Raw genomic sequence first — 9,907 nt, 5'->3', positions numbered from 1 at the left:
CTGCGCCTGATCTTGTCAGCAAACTTTGTTGGCTCTACCTCCAAATACTTTCAAAATACAACAAGCTCCCACCATTCTGCTGCAACCACCCTCATCCACACCATCTTCCTCTCCTGGATGACTAAAAAGTAGTCTGATCTCTCTGTTCCTGCCTTGCCCTGCTCAGGCTATTTTTAACAGATCAGTCAAAGTGATCCACCTATAACCTAAGTAAGGTCATATTTCTCCTCTGCTCTGAACTCTTCAGGGACTCACCAAAATCATACACAGAGACCTACAAGAGCTGCCTCTTTCACACACACATGCACGTGTGCTCTACAACCCTGTGACTCATTGCCACTTTTCCTCATTTGCTGCACTCTATCATGCTGAACAGGCCAAGTTTACTCCCATCTCTGAGTCACTGAATTAGCTGTTCCTTCTGCTGAAACCCTCTTCCCTCAGATATCCACATGATTCCTTCCCGCCTCAAGATTTCACTAAATTGTCACTTTCTTAATGAGGTCTACCCTGAAATCATAGCAATACTTCTCCCCCCAACACACCCTTGATCTCTCTTACCCTGCTTATTTTCCCGTGGCATTTAACACTCTCTAATATACTTTAAAATGTGTTATGTATGCTATCTGCCATCTGTCTCCTCCCTACTGAAATGTAAACTTTATGACATAAGGATTTGAGGAAATGTCTTGTTCACTGATATACTAAGAGCCTAGAATAGTACCTGGCACATTGTAGGAGCTCAATAAATATTTGTTGTTAAACTAATCACTGCCTCCAAGTCATCCACTACCACATCAGTGGTTATTCAACCTTTTAAAATGTCTTTGGGTCATATAGCTCACTGAAAATCTGACCAAAGCTATGGACGCTCTCTCCAGGAAAACATCAATTCACAATGTATATATGTATGCACATTCAAACAAATTCTACATAATTTCGGTGGGTCTCTGAACTTCCAGAAGATCGTCCAGGGAGACTTAAACCCATTAGGACACAAACTACTTAGTGTCATTGATAGGCCATGTGGGACACTATGAATGGAATAAGAGTTTCTACACTGCATAGTGAGTCCACAAAGCACCAGATGTCCCTTGTAGGAAGCGCTGGAGTAGGGGCTTTGTGGAAGGACAGGTTCAGAATAAGACTGTGCTAGGACCAGGGCAGCTGGTAAGTAGGAACAGCAGCTCAGGTGCTTGTTCTTCCCTTCTTCCTCACTACTATTAGGCTCAGTACACCTCCATCCCCACCAACCGTGGCCTGGATTGCAATAAAGTTAGATCGGGAAGACAGAATCCTAGTCTCTAAAGGGTTAAACAGGATCACTTTCTGCATTTGCTTTTCCTTCTCCAACATTTCTGCTCATCCTCAATAATTCAGTCTCTGCTTAAAACTGCCTCCACACAGCTCCCCTGTTATAGTAAGCTCTTTCCTATCTCTTTCCTCACCTACTGTAAAGAATAATCTAAGTGTTTTCATATGAGAGTCTTTCAGATACTTGAACAGTTACCAGACAGATCGCTACAGAAAGAGAACTCAGGTAAACAGTAGTAGGAGCAGAGATCAGAGGGAGTAGAGGTGTCACTCCACAGGCAAGGAAGCAAACTCAAAATTCAACACAACCAGGCTATCACTGTATCTGTGAGAGCGGAGTAATAAAACTGAACAGAATAATTGTCTTATATGTCTGCTTAAAGAGAAGAGGCCTGAAAAAGTCCACTAAAATGGAAAAAGAAGCCATCTGTCAAGTGAGAAAGGAGTGCAGTTACAGTAAATACACAGAGCAAAGAGAAACATCTATTGAAAAAAGTTGATTTCATTTGTTAGAATTCTAAAAACACTGTAAATGTTGTGGTCAGGGTTGCCAGATGAATGGTAACAGTGTGGATTCATCTCAGGACCAGATGTGTATAATCTATACTGAAAAATATCCCCACAGACTGAAGAGAAATACTGAAGACAAGTATTGATGCCCTGATTCATCATTAATAACATATGTCTACAATCTCTGCTTCAGAGCTCCAAACTTGGAGCCCTAGTAAAATCTGGGCAGAGACAGGACTCCACATTGGTTCCAAGATGCTGTCCTGAGAAGCTTCAACTTGATGCACCCACCTGGGCAGTTTACTTTATGTCCCAAGACCCTCAGAAAGTGCTCCAGGTAAATCTCTATGGCTAAGGAAGCAGCTAGAAGTTCAAAGTGTCTTTAATAGCACGTTCTAAATGTCCTGGGAGGTTACAGGAGCATACAGTAAGAGATATTCTGACTCCTCCTCACTGCTCCCTACATCCGCAGAGACAGAATCCTAGTCTCTAAAAAGTTAAACAAGGTCAGTTCCTGCATTTGCTTTTCCTTCTCCAATATTTCTGCTCATCCTCAATCATTCAGTCGCTGCTTAAAACTGCCTCTACACAGTAACCCTGTTATAGTAAGCTCTTTCCTATCTCTTTCCTCTCCTACTGTAAGGAATAATCTAAGTGTTTTCATATGAGAGTCTTTAAGATACTTGAACAGTTACAAGACAGATCACCATTTAATACAGAATAAGACAAATACCCTTAATTAAATCTCAGTCTAAAAAAATATAGTTAGCAAAGTAACATTAGACTTATAACTTGCAACATCAATTATAAGCACATAGATTCAAACATAGAGCACGCTTCTCAAAGTTCTTTTCAACTTTCCTTATGGTACTTGTTGACTATCAGTCTTAGACTTAAATGAAGTTTACTACTGTTTTGGGCTGCATTCACAAATATCGGGTTCCATTGGCACACCCAGAGTCATGCGTCATGTCTTTCAGGGAGAGTAGCAGCCTTTGGAAGTAACCTAAACATTTCTGAGTACTTGCCAAAAGTCTATCCTAAGTCAAAACGCACAAAACAAGGTAAATGTGTCACCAAAACATGACCAAAAGATTATTAAAGAGTAATCAGGACATGCCTAAGAAAAACTAAAGAAGAACAGCAGAATAAATGTCATTAACCTCTAAACTCTAATGGCAAACCCTCAGGCTGATTTTCCTGAAAATTTCTTACTCTTCCACTGCTGGACACAAGCATTGCCAAAGCTACTAGGAAAATATGCTGCTCCTCAGAAATCCCAATGAAGTCATGGAGGCAACAACATGCACAGAGCACTGTGCTGGCTGTGAGGCGTTTTCACGTTTCATGCTTGGAATTACCCACTCTCCGCTAGCGAAGGTAGGAAGGAAATTATCAGCCTTTTTTACAGATAAAAATACTGGATCCTACAAAAAAAATTTTAAGGCTACGTGAATTGACAAGATTACCTAGCTAGCAAGAGGAAGAGCCAGGATTAGAGCCCACACTTCAGATTCCAAATCCAGAGCCCTCTTCCCCATCCAGTACTGACTCCTGTGACCTACTCCAGAGCCTTGCTGCGAGGCAAGGCAGAGCGCCTGGGACAGTTCTGGGTGAGCAAATGTGGCCCCTCCACAGCGAAGTCCTCAACAGCAGCGCAGGTTGTGGCAGGGGGTTAAGCGGGTGGCGGAAGTTGGGGTGGCAGGAGAGTGGAGTGATTATGGCTGACTTTTGTAAAACTCACCCTGACATGATTAGAATTTGAACATTCTTAATTGTGTCCACAGTTCCACTGTGTCACAGATAATAAAAATGGCATTCATATTTAATGCTAGAAATGTTATTAATTGCTGTTCTTAGTCGTAGTTTTACTTTTTCAATTTTGTTTCTGTAGCCTAATATCAGACTTAATCTCTGCTCAAGAAATGTAAGCAAGTTGGTGGGAGGGGAGAAAGTCTTAAAAGCCTGCTCAGGGGCTGGGGGAGTCCAACCTCAGAGTCAATATTTGTCTCGGATAATCCTTAAGTAGATAAGGCAATATTAAGAACACATATCCCAGAAATCCTTAATACTTCCTTGAAACCTACCATTTATAATTTAGTCTTGCATTTTCTGTGCAGAAAACATGTCAACACAGAATGTGTGATACCATGTATATATTATACGACACTTTGTATTAGAAATGGTAAAATAAAAATATGTATTTGTGTTTACTTGTATATACATAAAGGAACTCTGGAAAGATGCATAAGAAACTAATTGTCCTGGTTTCCTGACTGGAACTGGGTAAGGGAACTGAGCAGATGGAACTCAGGGTTTAAGGAGACTTCACTGTATGTTTTTATATATTTTGATTTTAAAATATGTGAGTGCATCACACACTCAAATACATTTTTTAAAAAATCAATTGAGCTATTTTTTAATTTATATGTATTATATCTTGAAATTTTGAAATATATAAAATTCAACATAAACTTAGGAATTATATATCAGACTAACTATAAGGAATATCTAAATTAGGTAAAAACCTCATTAAGAAATTCTAAAACACATGTGAATTTTCTAAATTTCTTTTGATAAATCCCTTTACAAGTTTTTATGAAATCATGTTTTATATTTCCAAGAAGTCTAAACTGACTTAAATCATTAAACTTTCCTCAAGGTTGATAATCATAGATCTTGAATTTGGTGGAAGGATAATCCCAATTTCTTGTCATTTTAATAAAAGAGATGTGTTTCAAACAATAATGTTATACTTTAACAATACTTTTCATAAAACTGTATTCTAAAAAAAAAAAAAAGGGAACAATATTCTTTTTCAGGATACATGTCCTGTATTCAATTCCAAAAATGCAGTCATTTTTTATCATAGGTTCCTTTTATCAGACTTTTGAATCATTTCAAATAATCTCTGAATCACCTCTATTTTCTCCATTTAAATTGTAGAAACAAATTAGTATTCTATTCTCAGAAATCAAACTCGATTTTTAACATACTGGTTCTATACTGAGTTAACAGTAGAGAAAGTTCAGCATTAGGCATCTTAGTAGCACATAAATTGAAAAGGTGAACAAAGGCCAGTCACTCCATACCAAGAACTGAAGCCTAATCCTTCTGTTCATATGAAGTCATTGACTTTTAAGTAGTTATGCAAAATTATCAACTATATATTTAGAAAGATCTCTTGGGTTGCAGGGTGGCTAATGGAATGGGAATGGAGAATCCTGGCAATTGTTAATTCAGATGAAACTGTGAATTAAGGAAGGGCCATGGGAATGACGAGGAGGGGATAAATGTGAGAGATTATCGGGAGGCAGGACTACCAAGAATCACTGACCAGTTTGGACATGGGAACTACTTTGACCATCCAACTTCTAATGTGAGTAATGAAGTGAATAATGCCTATCTCCCTACCCCATGAGAAGGAAAAAACAAAGGAGGAGCAGATGTGAGGATGAAGAAGGTGAGGAAATGTATGATTTTGTTAATGCCACTTTTGAGATACTTGTCCTGATGTGGATGCCTGGTAAGTATAATGGTGTGAACCTAAAGAGAGAACCATGGACTGAGATACAGATTCACCAGACATCAGCAAAAGAGATAAATGAAGCTGGGGCAGAGAGTTGGTGATGAAACGAGGTCCTCACTGACATGGATGACATGAGAAATAGTATGACAATAACATTGCTTGTCCAGAAATTAGTTGAGTGTACGACATCAGCAAAAGAGATAAATGAAGCTGGGGCAGAGAGTTGGTGATGAAACGAGGTCCTCACTGACATGGATGACATGAGAAATAGTATGACAATAACATTGCTTGTTTTATGGATAATGAAAAATATTATCCCCAAAATATTTTTAAACTCCATTTAAATAATACATTAATAAATTTCTGAACAATTCAAAAGAAAAGGGATGAAAGGACTTTTATAATTGAAATACTATTTAATAAAAATTAAAAGGTCTAGCATGAGCAAGAAGTTTATTAATGCATTTCCAAAATGCAATATGTGGAATGTTCCTTCTCTGCTGGAAAAAAATAAATATATGTCTACTGAAGATACTTTACAATTAAAAAAAAATATTGCATAAGTTCATACTCTAAAGGAGTTTGACTGAGACGATTCTTTTCCTGGTCTCTCCAGGAAAAGAGCTATAAGAGACACCCCGGGCAAATGACACCATCTTATTTCTTCCTGGTTGGGTCATTGGGCCTCAATGTACATATTTTCTTCAACCCTGAACTTGAAATAAGCTCAATGAGTTATTCTGCACCTTTAATTTAAGACTTAAGCCAGAAGTAGCCTAAGCTGCCAACGTGTCCTCTTCTAGGATTCTATTTTTGTCTTGGCTATCTGTATTTTATCATTTAGCTTAAGACCTCTAGAATTAGGAAAATATCCCCACTTTGTCTCACAACCCAACCCAGAAACTAAGACTAAGGAATAGAAAAGCTATGGCACACTCTTTACCTTTGAAGCTCCACCACCCTAACAAACCTATTGAGCTACAAGGCTCTGTCGCTTTTGCCTATTGGAGTTTCAAGCAAAGGGAGGCAGCCTGAACCCATAGGTGCCTCCTGGGGTTTTGAACTCCTGTCTCCCTAACACAGATCCCAGGTATATTCCTTCTGAAAAGCAGCTATTAGCTTGCCATTAGGACTTTGTCAAAACTGAACTTCTGACGCACGAACATCTTGTGATTCTTTGGCCTGGTATTTTCCTTTTGAAGTTGAGTGAGCTCAGACTTAATGCCTAACATGGTTCAAAATACCAAACAAGCTTCATATATAAAGTGGAAATGGTGTATTCAAGCCTATGCTGACCTAGGTCTAGCTGCATCTCAGCTATATATGAAAAAGTATTAGCTATCCTTCTGGGGAAACTTTATCCCCACTCTGCTACCTGAAGCAACAACTGTAAACAACACTTTTGTCTAAGGGTACCACGTGTGTCCCCAGCACTGCACTTGTTGTGTGGAAGCCAAACATTAACTTTCCTCTCACAAAGGAACTTGTACCTAAAGGTACAAGGAAATTTCAAGTGTTTAAAAAATATATCACCGATAGATGGAGTGACCCTCGGGTAACTGAAGAGATCTCTCTAAAATGAGACTTCCCTTGGTTGCTCTAAGGAGCTACCAAAGGGATAACTGGCTCGTTGTTTACAGTCACCCTACGAGCAGTTTTTCCTATAATAGAAGTCATCCAGTTAGAAATCTGTTCCAAACTTTAGTTGAAATGATCAATGATATCATCTCTGCTCTGTATTGAGATCAGCTTCAACTCACTGGCCAAAGTTTCTGTGTGATAAAATTGCCCTAGACTTCCTCCTTGCAGGGCAGGGTAGAGCCTGTGCAGTCATTAATATGACATGCTATACCTGAATTAAGGCTAATACAGAAACTGAAGAAGAAAGTCACCTAGCTTTATAATGTAAACCTTGATGGTTTATGGGATTGTTTCTGATTGTGCTATTCATTCTTGTGACTAGAAGTACTTGATAGCTCTTGTTTTGGACTGTCTTTTCAGGGGTGTTTGTGTAACGAACAGCCTTAGAAGTCAGAAATGGTGTCTCCCTCCATAGCAAAAGGCAAATTTGTTTACTACCCAGTATTATTAAGATAATGTCTCCCTTTGAGGCAAAGGACAAATTTGTTTGTAGCCCATTATAAAAGATTTGGAATCCCTAAGCTTAGGACTCTACTATAATACAACCTACTATGTGTGCAGATGTCACCTGACTACTTCTCATATCACCCTGCAGGAACGGGGGCTTGGAGAACTGGCACAAGAAAATAATGATACTCTGGCTATAGCTATTTTTGTAAGTAATAAACAATTCTTTGTCTTTGACCCAGGAGTTGCATGCCTTCTGCCAGCATACATGGGCAACACAGACAAAGAAGATAAGAAACCTAGCCAAAACAGCACCTAAGTGGAAGGGAAACTGAGGGTGAGTAGAGATTTTTGTAGTCTCAAGGAGCTGGGGAGACATAAATTAGAGCTCAGAGCTACAAAGGCAGTCATAACTTAAAGGAATAAGATCCCAGAGAGAAAGGAACTTCAGAAAAGTGAGCACAATAGTTAAAGCTATTTTTCTTCCCAAGGCATTCACCAGTTCATAACTAGCACAGGTCAAGAGGCAGAAAAGAAGAAAAGACTATGGCTTCAAAGAGGCTAAAAAGCTAAGAAAAGTTTTCAGGAGCCTCACAGGGCTGGGGAAATAAAAACTTGAGTTTATGGCTGCCTAGGAGAAGGACCTTGGTAAAGACCCCAGATTTTCAACTAGGACTTGTAAAGAATTCCACCCTAGGAATAAGGATGAAGTGGAAATAACCTGACCTTACAAAGGCTGTAATCCAAACCTTAATCATTCCAGTAACATACTGATATTATATAGCTAAAGTGATCTGCTCCTACTCTAAATGTCTACCAAACACTAAAGAAAATCCCCTCTAGAAATTGTTCAGAGGCTATAATTTTTAATACCCAGAGTAAGGATAATAATTTTCAATATACAATAGAAATAGACCCATAAGTAATCCAGGTATTACAGTTATCAGACACAGATTTTAAAATAATTGTACTTAGGAAAATTAATGCCAAGATGGAAAATTTTACCACAGAACTGACATCTATACCAAATAATCAAATGCAGTTTACAAAACTAAATAATAAAATAACTAAAATTAGCAATGCCATAAATGGGATTACAGAAGATTGGATATAGCTAAAGGGAGGATTTGTGACCTGGAAAATAAATCAGTAAAAATATCCAGACTGAAAAAAAATAGAAAATACAAAAAAGGGTTTAAGATGCATATGGCATATAGTCAAAATGTCTAGTATATCCATAACTGGAGTACCAGAAAGACAAGAAAGATAATGAGGAAGAAGTAATATCTGAAAAGATTATGATCAATAATTTTCTATAACTAAAGAAAGATTTCGATTAAGATCTCCAAGTAGGATAAATACAAAAACTAGCATACCTGGGACATCATACTAAACTTCTATAAATAAAAAACAAAGAGAAAATCTTAATATCAGCCAGGAATAAAAGACATATTATCTTCAAAGAAGCAACAGTAAAATTGACAACTGTCTTTCCCATAGAAACAATAAAAGTCAAAAGACAATGGAATGACCACTGTTAGGCGTTGAAAAAAAATAATTGCCAAATGTTATGGACTGAGTTGTGTACTCTTCAAAATTCATGTGTTGAAGCCCTAACCCTTACTGTGATTGTAGTTGGAGAAAAGGCCTTCAAGGAGGCAATTAAAGTTAAATGAGATAAGAAGGGTGGGACCCTAATCTAATAGGACCAGTGTCCTAATAAGCAGAGGCAGAGACTCTAGAGAGTCCCTCCACACGCACACATAGAGATAAGGCCACATGACGACACAGAAAGAAAGCAACCATCTGCAAGCCAGGAAGAAATTCCTTACAAGAAACCAATCCTGGTGGCACCTTGATCTTGGACTTCTAGCCTCCATAACTATGAGAAAAATGGCTGACTAATACAGTAACATAGAATTCTACACTCAGCAAAAATTTCATTCAAAATGAAGGTGAAATAAAGACATTTCCAGATAGACATAAGTGACAGGATTCATCAGGAGGGGGTCCATAACAATAAAAAAAAAAATCACTAAATGGAGTTCTTTGGAGATACGTAATATAAATCATAAGAAACATAGAAATGCAAGAAGACAAAGGAACAATAGAAAAGGTAAATGTGGGAAATTTTTATTTTTTTATTTTTATTTTTTGTTGTTGAGGAACTAAATTTTTCACTTAATTTTATTTTAATTAATTTAAATTTATTTTATTTTTTAAATTAAGTTTATTAGGATAACATTGGTTAATACAATGGTATAATTTTCAGGTGCACATTTTAATTTGATATCTGTATATTCTATTGTGTGTTTACCACCCAAAGTCCAGTTTTCTTCAGCTACCATATATTTGATCCCCTTTACCCACTTCACCCTCCCCCTAAACCCCATATTTGACCCCTTTTGCCCCCTCTACCTCCCCCTCCTCCCCCCCCCCCTCAGTAAACCCCCCGCTCTAGTCCTC

The sequence above is a fragment of the Pteropus alecto genome, unplaced genomic scaffold, assembly GCF_000325575.1.
Source record: "Pteropus alecto unplaced genomic scaffold, ASM32557v1 scaffold88, whole genome shotgun sequence".
In the NCBI taxonomy this organism is placed as follows: domain Eukaryota; kingdom Metazoa; phylum Chordata; class Mammalia; order Chiroptera; family Pteropodidae; genus Pteropus; species Pteropus alecto.
Note: the sequence above shows the minus strand (reverse complement) of the source record.